The sequence below is a fragment of the Pelodiscus sinensis genome, unplaced genomic scaffold, assembly GCF_049634645.1.
Source record: "Pelodiscus sinensis isolate JC-2024 unplaced genomic scaffold, ASM4963464v1 ctg40, whole genome shotgun sequence".
Classification (NCBI taxonomy): domain Eukaryota; kingdom Metazoa; phylum Chordata; order Testudines; family Trionychidae; genus Pelodiscus; species Pelodiscus sinensis.
In genome coordinates, this window is record NW_027465932.1 from 1,441,045 (window position 1) to 1,455,413 (window position 14,369).

Genomic DNA, 14,369 nt, shown 5'->3' on the forward strand with positions numbered 1-14,369 from the left:
GGGCTTCATTTGCAAGTGCAGTATGCATACATTACCCTCCTAGTTCGAATTAGGAGGGTAGTGTAGACATACCCACAAAGTGTGTGTGTGTGTGTGTGTGTGTCAGTCTCATACACACACACGGGGGGAGAAGTTGTTAGTTCTTTTATTGCTTACAAAGTGAGTTCTTTTTAGTTTGGCTGGTCCATGCATTTCAGAATTTTCATTTCTCTCTTACGCTGACATTTAATTCTTTGGGCAGCGAGTTTTAAAATGCCTAACAACCTGCAGTGGCTGAGGTCATTCACCCTGTGGCAATTGCTGCTCCTGGAAGTAGCTGGTATGTCCCCGCGGCCCCTGACAAAGGCCAGATCAGTGGGTCTCCACGTGCTGTCCTAGTCTGCAGACACCAGACTGCAAGTCCCATTGATCAGACGGGGAACTGTGGCCGGTAGCAGCTGTGGGCTCTGTGCCTGTAGAATGAGGAGCGTGGAATGAGAAGTAATAGTTAATTCAAACTAAGGAGTTAGTTCGAATTAACATTTAACTGCCACGTGGAGCTGTAGGCAGTTAATTTGGACTAAGGGGGATTTAAAAATGGCAGCGCCCGGGAACATGCAAATGAAACCCAGGATATTTAAATCCTGGGCTTCATTTGCAACCCCGGTTGCCCTCATTTGCCTACCTAGCTCGAATTAACGAGCTAGTGTAGACATACCCTAATAGTCCTAGCCTTCACAGCCTCCTCTGGCAAGGAGTTCCACAGGTTGACTACGCGCTGTGTGAAGAAGAACGTTCTTTTATTAGTTTTAAACCTGCTACCCATTAACTTCTTTTGGTGTCCTCTAGTTCTTCTATTATGGGAACTAATAAATAACTTTTCTTTATTCACCCACTCCACACCACTCATGACTTTATAGACCTCTATCATATCCCCCCTCAGTCTCCTCTTTTCTAAACTGAAAAGTCCCAGTCGCTTTAACCTCTCCTCATATGGGACCCATTCCAAACCCCTAATCATTTTAGTTGCCCTTTTCTGAACCCTTTCCAAGGCCAAAATATCTTTTTTGAGGTGAGGAGACCACATCTGTACACAGTATTCAAGATGTGGGTGTACCATAGTTTTATACAGGGGCAGTAAGATATTCTGGGTCTTATTTTCTATCCCTTTCCTAATAATTTCTAGCATCCTATTTGCCTTTTTGACTGCCGCTGCACACTGTGTGGAAGTTTTCAGAGAACTATCCACGATAACTCCAAGATCTTCCCTGATTTGTCATAGCCAAATTAGCCCCCATCATACTGTACGTATAGTTGGGGTTATTTTTCCCGATGTGCATTACTTTACACTTATCCACATTACATTTCATTTGCCATTTTGTTGCCCAATCACTCAGTTTGGTGAGATCTTTTTATGACTCTGGCCACAGTGCCTGAGCCAGTTGCAAGCCTGCCAGCACCCAGCCAGCAGACCGTGCACCTGGCACACCATGAGCCAGCCACTTGCTGCCCAGCCACCTGGCCCTCCACCGCTCCCCAGGACCAGGCTGGCGGCTCCCAGGAGCCTGCCAGGGGCCGCAAAAGGCGGGCGCCTTCCTGGTCTAGTGCGGAGATCGTGGGCCTCATGGAGGTTTGAGGGGAGACCTCCAATGCCCACGATCTCTGCACTATGTGCAGGAATGCGGCCATCTACAGCCGCATGGCTGCCAGCCTGGCCACCAGAGGCCACATGCGCAGCCAGGAGCAGCTGCGCAGCAAAATTAAATAACTGTGGCAGGCCTATTCCAGAGCCTCCCAACCAGAGACTGACCAGGAGGCCTGCCTGCATTTTGAGGCCCTGGACTGCATTCTGGGGGGTCAGACGGTTTGTGCCCTCCTGGTCATCATCGACCCCGGGGCAAAGGGCCCTGCCACTGACACAGGGGAAGAGGAGGACGACGGCAGCCAGGAGCCTGCAGGGAGTGTGCCCTGCACCCAGGACCCCTGAGCCACACCGGAGAGCCCGTCAGCAGCCTCATCCAAGTCTGGGGAGGCCTCCAATTGTGAGTGACATCATGGTCCCCCTAATCAGGGCCAGGAGGGAGGGGAAGCCCAGAGACCGTGCGAGTCGGCCTTGACGACCACAGAGCAGGTGGCAACCTGTGCATCTGCCATGCCATCCAGGTCATGTGGCCCCAGCTGGGTGCCATGCAGGAGCCCTGGCCTGTTCCCCACATGCGTCTACGCGTGAAGGCACATGACAGGCTCATGATCCCGGGGAGAGACACTGCACACTGCCCTTTCTCCAGACGCCCCCTATACACAGAGGCAGGGCACATCTCCCCTCTTCCCCCCCCCCACACAGTATAGGCAGCACAGGGGCTGGGGTGCAGTCCTGGGCCAGCTCACACTCCCGGGGATAGCACCTGCCATCCTCGCCTTGCAGAGAGGGCTGGATTTCACCCACTGTGTCCCCAAGGAGAACTGACCACTTCTCGTTTCACTGCAGCACCTGCGAGTGCAGGACACACCACCCCGCCTGGACCATCCACCCGCACCCAGGCCAGCAGGCGCACCTGCAACCTGGAGGAGTTCCAGAGGCAGTAGCTGTGGTTGCAGTGATGCCAGGTCCACAGCCAGGAGCAGTGGGTGCAAGAGGATCTGCAGCTGCGGCAGGAGAGCTTGCAGGAGCTGCGGGAACAGGGCCGTGCCTTCCGCGAGCACCTGCAGGCCCTGGCGGACCGATTGTGCCTCCTGCTGCTCCAGCCCCTGCAGCTACCCCAGCGATCGCTCCTCCTCCCACCCCTGCTCCCCCTCCTGCTTCTTCTGCACCCCCCCGTCCCTCCTGCACCACCCTCCACACCCATTCCCCCCCAGGAAATCCGAGGCCCCCGCACCTGCAGTGCTGCAAGACGGGAGGGCCAGCAAGACCCCCCAATGCTGAGCTTCCCCTCCCCCTTCCAGCTCCCTCTTCCCAGGTTTCTCCCCCTCCCCCCGCCCCAGTTATGTTAAATAAAAAGAGTTTTTTGTGGCAACACGGGTGTTTTTATTGTATATCAGGAAGGGGGGTTAGGGAGGGGAAAGGGGAAAGAGGTGGGAGTGGAATGTAAGGCACATGGCCCCAGTGGGTCACGCCAGGGGGACTTCAGTCCTTGTCTGCCTGGAAGCTCTCCCACAGGGCTTCTCGGATGTGGACAGCCCCCCGAAGAGCCTCCCCGCTGGCAGCCGAGCGGGGCTGTGCATATTGGCCAGCCAGGTGGGCAGCCTCTGCCATCCAAGCTGGCAGGAAAGACTCCCCTGACCTCTCGCATAAATTGTGCAGCACACAGCATGCTGCCACCATGTGCAGAATATCATGCTGGGAGAGGTCGAGGCGGGTGAGGAGGCATCTAAATCATGCTTTCAGTAAGTTGAAGGCCCCCTCCACCACGATGTGGGCCCTGCTGAGTTTGGCGTTGAAAGCCTGCCGGGAGGGGCTGAGATGCCCCGTGTAGGGCTTCATCAGCCAGAGCTGTAGGGGGTAGGCGGCATCTCCCAGCAGGCACGCTGGCATGTCCACGTCCCCGACCCTGATGTGGTGGTCGGGGAAGAAAGTCCTGGCTTGCAGCCTCTGGAACACAGAGGAGTTGCGGTACACCCTGGCATTGTGTGCCTTGCCGGACCAGCCCACATTGATTTCCATGAACTGGCCCCAGTGGTCAGACACGGCCTGCAGGATCATGGAGAAGTACCTCGTTCTGTTGATGAAGAGGGAGGCCTGGTGGTCCGGGGCACGGATGGGGATGTACGTACCGTCGATTGCCCCCCCCCCCCCCCCGGCAGCTAGGGAAGCCCAGGGTACCAAAGCCCTGGATGACCACGTCCAGGTTGGCGAGGCAGACGACTCTGCAGAACAGCACCCTGTCGATGGCCTTCCCCACCTGCAGAGAGAGACACAAAACCGAGGGTCACTGGGGTGCTGGGATGGCTGGGAGTGCTCGTTCCCCACCACTGCCCCTCGCCCCACTCCCTGGAGCAACCCCCCCTGCAATCCTGGCCACTGCAGGTGGTCTGTAGCGCAGCCAGGACAGACTGAACCCTCCCGGAGAGGGCACTTACACTACCTCCCCCCCCCTGTTTTCCCTGGGGCAGCCCATGTCCTCTGTGCAGCCCCCCCTTCTGGCCCAAAGGCTGGTGGGTGCCATACCTGCATGAGCACTGCTCCGATGGTGGATCTCCCCACGCCAAACTGGTTCCCCACGGATCGGTAGCTATCCGGCATGGAGAGCTTCCAGAGGGCTATGGCCACCCGCTTGTGGAGGAGGATGGAGGGCCTCATGCCTGTGTCCTGTTGCTGCAGAGCAGGGGCGAGCCACTCGCAAAGCTCCAGGAAGGTGTCCTTCTTTATCCTGAAGTTCTGGGTCCACTGTTGGTCTCCCCAGCACTCCAGGATGATGAGATCCCACCAGTCCCTGCTGGTGTCCAGACGCCAGATGCGGTGGGGCACGCTGGCGTCTGGGTGCCGCTCCTCCAGGGCCAGGGGGCTGGCCTGCAGCAGAAGGTGCCAGGCAGCCTCCAGCTATTGCTGCCAGGCTTGCAGCAAGACATTTAACATGAGTACCAGAGTGCCCAGGGGAGGCTCTGGCTCCATGGTGCTGACTGCTGTGGTGTCCCAAACGAGAGCGACCGAAGCAGGTGGGGAGGCAAATGCTTTGCTGTCCCTCAGCGAGGTAGCCAAGCAAGCGGGAAAGCTGAGAACCGGCTGTCCAGAGGGGTCCCTTTAAGCACGAGCCTCAGCTAGCCTCAGACAGCAGCCACACAAAGCAACTACTGACTTGATGCCGGTTTCAGCTGCCCTTAAATGCGATCCAGCATCCAATCAGTGTGGAAACACTATTTCGAAATAGCAAAGTGCTATTTCTAATTAGATTGTGTCAAGATGCGTTATTTCGATTTATCTTATTTCGAATTAAGTAATTTGAAATAAGTTAATTCGAAATAGCGCTGTAGTGTAGACATACCCTAGTAAGACATGATTTCCCTTTACAGAAACCATGTTGACTTTTGTCCAACAAATTATGTTCTTCTACGTGCCTGACAATTTTATTCTTTGCTATTGTTTCAACTAATTTGCCCGGTACTGAAGTTAGACTTACCGGTCTGTAATTGCCAGGATCGCCTCTAGAGCTCTTTTTAAATATTGGTGTCACGTTAGCTACCTTCCAGTCATTAGGTACAGAAGCTGATTTAAAGCATAGGTTACAAACCACAGATAATAGTTCAGCAATTTCCCATTTGAGTTCTTTTAGAACCCTTGGATGAATGCCGTCTGGTCCCAGAGATTTGTTAACATTAAGTTTTTCTATTTGTTCCAAAACCTCCTCAGATTCATCACACACAAAGGACGATGCACATTTAGGAATTTCCCCCTCATCCTCAGCCGAGAAGACTGAAGCAAAGAAATCATTTAGTTTCTCCGCAATGGCTTTATTGTCCTCGATTGCTCCTTTTGTATCTCGATCATCTAGGGGACCCACAGGTTTTTTAGCAGGCTTCCTGCTTCTAATGTACTTAAAAAACATTGTTATTTCTTTATGAGTTTTTGGCTAGCTGTTCCTCAAAATCTTTTTTTGCTTTTCTTATTACATTTTTACACTTGATTTGACAGTGTTTATGTTCCTTTCTATTTATCTCACTAGGATTGGATTTCCACTTCCTGAAAGATACCTTTTTGTCCCTCACTGCTTCTTTGACATGGTGGTTAAGCCACGATGACTTTTTTTTAGGTCTCTTACTTTGTTTTTTAATTTGGGGTATACATTTAAGTTGGGCCTCTATTATGGTGTCTAAGAAGTTTCCATGCAGCTTGCAGGGATTTGGCTCTAGTTATTGTGCCTTTTAATTTCTGTTTAACTAATGACGGAGAATTTAATCCGAGGGTTCGGATGGGGGCCCAAAACCCCTACCAAATCAATTCCAGACACCCTTCTTAAGCAACCAGCTTTATTCAGGAATGCATTCCAGGGCAAAAACCTACAGGATACTCAGGAGAAAAAAAGTTTCTGCAAAGTTTCTGCAAATGCCCAAACAAACGGCAAGGTCTTTTGTACTTTCTTACATGGTAATTACCCCCCTTTTACTGACCACTGACAATTGTATGCATATACAGGTCATGCCCCTTTGCACCAAATTCCCTCCAATCATCATTTGTCCCCTCACAGTCCCTTTGCAGGCCTTACAACAGGTTCAAACCAGTTTCACCTGTCCCCTCCTTTTGTATACCTGTGTTCAAGCACGTACCTCTTTACAAAGACCAGACTTTATCAGCAGGGGTCATACTGACAACAGTTAAGTTTATCCTTCACTAACCTCCTCATTTTTGTGGAATTCCCCTTTTTGAAATTAAATGCCAGAGTGCTGGACTGCTGAGATGTTCTTCCCACCCCAGGAATGTTAAAAGTTATTATATTATGGTCACTATTCCCAAGCGATCCTGTAATAGTTCTCCTGGACCTGATCTTGCGCTCCGCTCAGGACGAAATCGAGAATTGCCTTCCCCTTGTTGGTTCTTATACCAGCTGCTCCAAGAAGCAGTCATTTAAGCCACTGAGAAATTTTATCTCTGCTTCTCTTTCTGAGGTGACATGTACCCAATCAATATGGGGATAATTAAAATCCCCCATTATTATAGAGTTCTTTATTTTGTTAGCTTCTCTAATCTCCCTCAGCATTTCAATGTCAGTATCACTGTCCTGGTCAGGTGGTCAGTAATATATCCCTACTGCTAATTTCTTATTACACTGGTCTACAATTTTTTAGAAGTTGTCTGCTTCAGAGATATAATGTGCGATTTATTATGTATTTTGATGTGCTGAATTCAAATATGACAATTAAAACAACTGATTTGCTACTGTTTCCAAGATACTTACATTTTTACATTTTACATCTATGTATATTGTGTAGATAGTAGAGATTTAATCATAACTTGTAAACCTAGGTCTTTTCATGTGTTTATGGTTGCTTTATATGATAATGTTTCACTTCTCCTGTTTATGTAACACTTTAAAAATCAGGAAAAGGGTTACATAAATAAAATTTATTATGAAACAAAAGGCAAAAAACTATTATGTACATAGTTCAGTCCTATTCAGTGTCTACTCGGCGCTTCTTGGCTTGTCTCTTGTATTCATTAAATGGAGCATCTCTTGTCACTGTCCAGCAATAGTCTGCAAGTATTGATGGGCTCCATTTGCCCTGATAGCGTTTCTCCATTGTTGCAATGTCCTGGTGAAATCGCTCGCCGTGCTCGTCGCTCACTGCTCCGCAGTTCGGTGGATAAAAATCTAGATGAGAGTGCAAAAACTGTATCTTTAGTGACATGTTGCAACCAAGGCTTTTGTATGACTTGAGGAGGTTTTCCACCAACAACTTGTAGTTGTCTGCCTTGTTGTTTCCAAGAAAATTTATTGCCACTAACTGGAAGGCTTTCCATGCTGTCTTTTCCTTGCCACGCAGTGCATGGTCAAATGCATCATCTCGAAGAAGTTCACGAATCTGAGGACCAACAAAGACACCTTCCTTTATCTTAGCTTCACTTAATCTTGGAAGTTTTCCACGGAGGAACTTGAAAGCTGCTTGTGTTTTGTCCATGGCCTTGACAAAGTTCTTCATCAGAACCAGCTTGATGTGTAAGGGTGGTAACAAAATCTTCCTTGATTCAACAAGTGGTGGATGCTGAACACTTTTCCTCCCAGGCTCCAATGACTGTCGGAGTGGCCAATCTATCTTGAGGTAGTAGGAATCTTTTGCACGACTATCCTATTCGCAGAGAAAACAACATTACTTTGTGTATCCAGTCTTCAGACCAAGCAAGAGAGCAACAACCTTCAAATCGCCACAAAGCTGCCACTGATGTTGGTCATAGTTTATGCACATCAAAAGTTGTTTCATGTTGTCATAGGTTTCCTTCATATGGACTGCATGACCAACTGCAATTGATGGCAAAACACTGCCATTATGCAGCAAAACAGCTTTAAGACTCGTCTTCGATGAATCAATGAACAGTCTCCACTCATCTGGATCGTGAACGAAGTTGAGGGCTGCCATCACACCATCGATGTTGTTGCAGGCTACAAGATCACCTTCCATGAAGAAGAATGGGACAAGATCTTTCTGACGGTCACGGAACATGGAAACCCTAACATCACCTGCCAGGAGATTCCACTGCTGGGCTACGTCTACACTGGCCCCTTTTCCGGAAGGGGCATGTAAATTTCATGAGTCGTCGTAGGGAAATCCGCGGGGGATTTAAATATCCCCCGCGGCATTTAAATAAAAATGTCCGCCACTTTTTTCCGGCTTTTAAGAAAGCCGGAAAAGAGCGTCTACACTGGCCCCGATCCTCCGGAAAAAGCGCCCTTTTCCGGAGGGTCTTATTCCTACTTCAAAGTAGGAATAAGAGCCTCCGGAAAAGGGCGCTTTTTCCGGAGGATCGGGGCCAGTGTAGACGCTCTTTTCCGGCTTTCTTAAAAGCCGGAAAAAAGCGGCGGACATTTTTATTTAAATGCCGCGGGGGATATTTAAATCCCCCGCGGATTTCCCTACGACGACTCATGAAATTTACATGCCCCTTCCGGAAAAGGGGCCAGTGTAGACGTAGCCCTGTAGTCTGGAGCCCAACGGCTCTGCCTTATTCTTGGGTAGTTCCAAATCCCTGACAAGGTCATTCAGTTCACCTTGTGTTATGAGGTGAGGTTCAGAGGAGGAGGATGGGAGAAAATGTGGGTCCTCTGACATTGATGGTTCAGGACCAGATGTTTCATCCTCATCCTCTTCCTCGTCTGACTCAAGTGAGAATGATTCTGGTGCATCAGGAACCGGCAGTCCTCCTCCGTGGGGTACTGGGCCTATAGCTGATGGAATGTTTGGATAATGCACAGTCCACTTTTTCTTCTTTGACACACCTTTCCCAACTGGAGGCACCATGCAGAAGTAACAATTGCTGGTATGATCTGTTGGCTCTCTCCAAATCATTGGCACTGCAAAAGGCATAGATTTCCTTTTCTTGTTCAACCACTGGCAAAGATTTGTTGCACAAGTGTTGCAGCATATGTGTGGGGCCCACCTCTTGTCCTGATCTCCAATTTTGCATCCAAAATCAAGGTGATAGACTTTCTTAACCATAGTGGTTATACTGCGCTTTTGTGATGCAAAAGTCACTTCACCACAAACATAGCAGAAGTTATCTGCACTGTTCACACAAGTACGAGGCATCTCTGCTCACTTTGGCTAAACAGAAATGTGTCCCTTTGCAAAATCAAACTCTGACAAATAAGAGAGCACGACACTGTATGATTTCTAGAGCTGATATAGGGCAATTTGTTCAGCAGAGTGATGTAAGCTTCGTTATGATTGCATCATCCATGCCTTCTAGGAATAACATGATGCAATTCATATCATGTATGATGCAATACCAGCTTCAGATTGCATCATTCATTGTTTTGCCTAAAAAGCAAGTACTGTCCAAACCCAGTCATAGATTTATTCATAGATCCAGTCAAAGATGTATTTTAGTCATTTCTGGTTTAAATTGAGATCCCTTCCCTTTATAACGCACTTATCCTCCGCCATTCGCAAGTCAAGGGTCATATATACTGACCCAATAGCATATCTTGAAAACTAGAGTCAATCAACAATTTTAAGCATCATTTTCGTTCTCAGTGACCCAGAATTAGTAAAGTTTGACTACATTAATTTCAGAAGCATTTTGGCTGTAGAGCAGTGTTATTGGAGCATTGAATTACTATCCATAGCGATTCTATTGAAAATGTTGATTCATTTAATATTTTTATTACATTTGATTCTACATTTTCTTTCACATTCAGTGCCACTCTGCCACCCACCCGGCCTGCTCTATCCTTCTGATATATTTTATATCCCGGTATGATTTTGTCCCACAGATTTTCATTGCAGGAGGAGTAACGGTAGTTCGAATTAGGATCTGTAATTCGAACTACCTGCTCCGTGTCGCGTGTAGCCGCGGGCACGGAGTTCGGACTAAGGGGGATTTTAAAATGGCGGCGCCTGAGAAGATGCAAATGAAGCCCAGGATATTTAAATCCCGGGCTTCATTTGCAACTCTGGTTGCCCTCATTAGACTACCTAGCTCGAACTAACGAGCTAGTATAGCCTTACCCTAATAGATTAGTAAGACATCATTAAAAAATGGAAACTAGCATTCTATGATTCTATGAATTTCCCTTTACAGAAACCCATGTTGACTTTTGCCCAAAAATTATGTTCTTCGATGTGTCTGACAATTTTATTCTTTACTGTTGCGACAAGGAGTCCTGTGGCACCTTATAAACTCACAGATTTATTGGAGCATAAGCTTTTGTGGGCAAAGACCCATACCATCAGATGCATGTAGTAGAAATTCCAGAGGCAGGTATAAATATACAGGCATAAGAAGAGTTCCAATCAAGAGTAAAGTTAGAGATAATGAGGTCAATTCAGTCAGGGAGGATGAGGCCCACTTCTAGCAGCTGATGTGAACATCAAGGGTGTGTATAAACTATACCCCTCTGTGGGCAGAGGAATGTAAATTAGACACATTGAAAGTACAAATGAAGTCATGATTTAAATATCCCACACTTCATTTGCATAGTGGAGGCCGCCACTTTTTCAAAACAGGGCATTTTAACCCCCCCCCCCTCCCCGCCAGCAGTTTAGATGGGGATCTTTCAACAATAAATCCCTTTTTTGAAAGATCCTGTACGCCTCAAAAATTGAGGTTTACAGTATGTTTCAAAAAAAGGTTTTATTTTTGAAAAATCCCCATCTAAACTGCTGGGTTTTTTCGAAAAGCCCCATTTTGAAAAAAATGGCAGCTGCCATTATGCAAATGAAGCACGAGATACTTAAATCCCAGCTTCATTTGCAATATTGACATGCCTAATCTACATCCTTTTACCAAAAAAGGGATGGAGTTAAATCACACCCCAAGAGAGAAGAAAGTGTTTATAGTTTGCTAGCCATTCACTATATGGCAGGACCAAATACTGTCTAGACCAGTGGTCCCCAACACAGTGCCAGTGGGAGCCATGGCGCCCGCGGGGGCATTCGTGTGCGCCCACCAAGTGCTCGGGGCTGGCCTGGCCCCGGACATGTGGCGCATGCATGGTGCCAGAGTGGGCCCCGGGTGCATGGCGCACAGTGAGCGCCGGCCCCGAGAGCACCGTGAATTGGCCGCCCCCGCTCTGGGCGCGTGGCGCATGGGAGGAGCGCCAGCCCTGGTCCTGGGTGCACGGCACTTGGAGGGGGGGCGCCAGCCCCGGGCGTGCAGTGCTTTGGAAGGGGGGAGGAGTCCGGTCCCGGGCATGCGGCCCTTGGAGGGGGCCCTGCCCTCTGGCACCCGGCGGGTGAACAGCCATGCTCCCTGGTGCCCGGCAACCTCAAATTGTTGGGGACCACTGGTCTAGACATCCCTGATAGACATTTATCTAACCTACTCTTAAATATCTCCAGAGATGGGGATTCCACAACCTCCCTGGGCAATTTATTCCAGGGTTTGACCACCCTGACAGGTAGGAACTTTTTCCTAATGTCCAACCTGAACCTCCCTTGCTGCAGTTTAAGCCCATTGCTTCTTGTTCTATCCTCAGAGGCCAAGATGAACAAGTTTTCTCCCTCCTCCTTATGACACCCTGTTAGATACCTGAAAACGGCTCTCATGTCCCCCTCTCAATCATCTCTTTTCTAAACTAAAAAAACCCAATTCCTTCAGCCTTCCTTCATGGGTCATGTTGTCTAGACCTTTAATTGTTCTTGTTGCTCTTCTCTGGACCCTCTCCAATTTCTCCACATCTTTCTTGAAATGCAGTGCCCAGAACTGGACAGAATACTCCAACTGAGGCCTAACCGGCGCAGAGTAGAGCAGAAGAATGACTTCTCGTGTCTTGCTCACAACACACCTGTTAATACATCCCAGAATCATGTTTGCTTTTTTTGCAACAGCATCACACTGTTGACTCATATTCAGCTTGTGGTCCACTATGACCCCTAGATCCCTTTCTGCCGGACTCCTTCCTAGACAGTCACTTCCCATTCTGTGTGTGAGAAACTGATTGTTCCTTCCTACGTGGAGCACTTTGCATTTGTCTTTATTAAACTTCATCCTGTTTCCCTCAGACCATTTCTCCAATTTGTCCAGGTCATTTTGAATGATGACCCTATCCTCCAGAGCAGTCGCAACCCCTCCCAGTTTGGTATCATCTACAAACTTAATAAGCATATTTTCTATGCCAATATCTAAATCGTTGATGAAGATATTGAACAGAGCCGGTCCCAAAACAGATCCCTTCAGAACCCCACTTGTTATATCTTTCCAGCAGGATTGTGAACTGTTAATAACTACTCTCTGAGTACGGTTATCCAGTCAAAATGATGGTGTCAAATCTCCCTGGACACAGAGAATATTTAAATGTAGCCATCCTACAACAAAAAAACTTCAGACTTAAAAGAGAAACTGCTGAGCTACAGTTCATCTGCAAATTTGACACCATCAGTTTAGGATTAAACAAAGACTGTGAACGGCTAGCCAACTAGAAAAGCAGTGTTCAAACCTTCACATCAGCTGCTTACTCTTGATTGGTACTCTTTTCTTATGCCTGTACATTTATACCTGCCTCTGGAATTTCCACTACATGCATCTGACAAAGTGGATCTTTGCCCACGAAACTTATGCTCCAATACATCTGTGAGTCTATAAGGTGCCACAGGACTCCTTGCTGCTTTTGCAGATCCAGACTAACACTGCTACCCCTCTGACTTTTTACTATTGTTTCAACTAATTTGCGTGGTACTGACGTTAGACTTACCAGTCTGTGATTGCCAAGATCGCCTCTGGAGCCCTTTTAAAATATTGGTGTGACATTAGCTATTTTCCAGTCATTGGTACAGACTCTGATTTAAAGGATAGGTTACCAACCACAGTTCATAGTTCCACAGTCTCCCATTTGAGTTCTTTCAGAACTCTTGAGTAAATGCCATCTGGTCCCCATGACCTGTTACTGTTCAGTTTATCCAAAACTTCCTCTAATGACACTTCAATCTGGGACAATTCCTCACAATTGTCACCTAAAAAGGATGGGTCAGGTTTGGAAATCTCCCCAATATGCTCAGCCCATTTAGTTTCTCTGCAATGACTTTCTCATCTTTAAGTGCTTCTTTTGTAACTCCATCATCCCAGGGCCCCTCTGGCTGTTTAGCAGCTTTCTGCTTCTGCTGTACTTAATAAACATTTTGTTTTTACCTTTGGAGTTGTTGGCTAGCTGTTCTTCACACTCCTTTTTCATTTTTCTGATTACATGTTTACACTTAATTTGGCAGTGTTCATGCTCCTCACTAGGATTTGACTTACCTCAAGGGTCCAGTATTTGCTCCTCCTTCACCAGGCAACCTCTCTCTCCAAACTCCCTGTTTGCTGCCTCTGTTTGCAAAGCTCCCTGGTCACTTACTCTCCGGCTTTATAAAGCCCTGGCCTTCCTGATAGCACCACCTCCTGTCTAAGGCTCAACCAATGAACAGAGATTTCAAACCTTGTTTGGAAGTTCACAGCTTCCAATTGTTGGCCACAGAACATGGTCCTTCAAACAAAAAGACAGACAAAAACTCCACACAAAGCAAGTAACCCCCACGCACACACCACAGACATCCACTTCTCTCAAGAGTCCTGTATTTGCTCCTTCTTCCCCTGGAGAACTCCCTCTCCAAACGCCCTGTTAACTGCCCCTGTTCTCAAAGCTTGGCTCTAATCATATCACTTAGGCAGGAGAGTTCAAGAAATTGTGCTGCTTTCTCCAGCAGCTTCGCACACAATCTTCAGCAAACCTGAAAGTAAAATAATTATCAAGCACACACACACACCACCCCTACTTGCTGCATTTCTCGGAAAGCTTTCAGTCACAGAACACCACCGTCCTAGAGACCAGGGGCCCATAGGCGCCAAACCAGGCCACTTTTGCAGGGACAGGAATTTTGCTGAGATAAAAGCAAAGGATCTAGAGACAACAAACCTGTGTGAAGAGGAGGACACTCTAGAATGTGTTTACAAAACTGGCTTTGCTTCTTTGTTTGCTTTAAAATGTGTATTTGGGTCACTAAAACGTGTGAACTCACCTTGAATTTGCCCAATTGTTTCAGCTGGATTTTTTGCTCAATCTAGTCAAAATGTTTTGATTCAAAATAATTTTTCCTTTCAAAATTTACTTTCAATTTCTTTCTTTCTTTAAACGGTAAAATAACCTAAAAATGGAAAAAACCACCGTGTTCTAAATGAATTGTATTCTTTGCTTTTTTTAAATTATTTCACCATTGCTCTTTCAGGAAACCTTTTCTCCCTGAGTTACGTAAGAGCAGGGAGCACTCAGTAA

General features: G+C 47.5%; 1 protein-coding gene across 4 annotated transcripts in view; it reads right to left on the reverse strand.

Moving 5' to 3' along the window:
- LOC102447044 (uncharacterized) overlaps positions 1–13,928 on the reverse strand; it is a 29,388-nt gene extending 15,460 nt beyond the window's left edge. Inside the window, exons 1-2 of one of the 4 annotated variants that reach the window (XM_075916929.1) lie at positions 13,358–13,928; positions 288–452 (exon numbers count right to left, since the gene is read on the reverse strand). The gene's annotated coding sequence lies outside the window, so the exon portion shown is untranslated. Of the gene's footprint in view, positions 1–264; positions 453–13,357 lie in introns of all 4 variants that reach the window. The other 3 variants (XM_075916928.1, XM_075916927.1, XM_075916926.1) reach the window with 3 other exon arrangements.
- Positions 13,929–14,369: the final 441 nt, after the last annotated feature.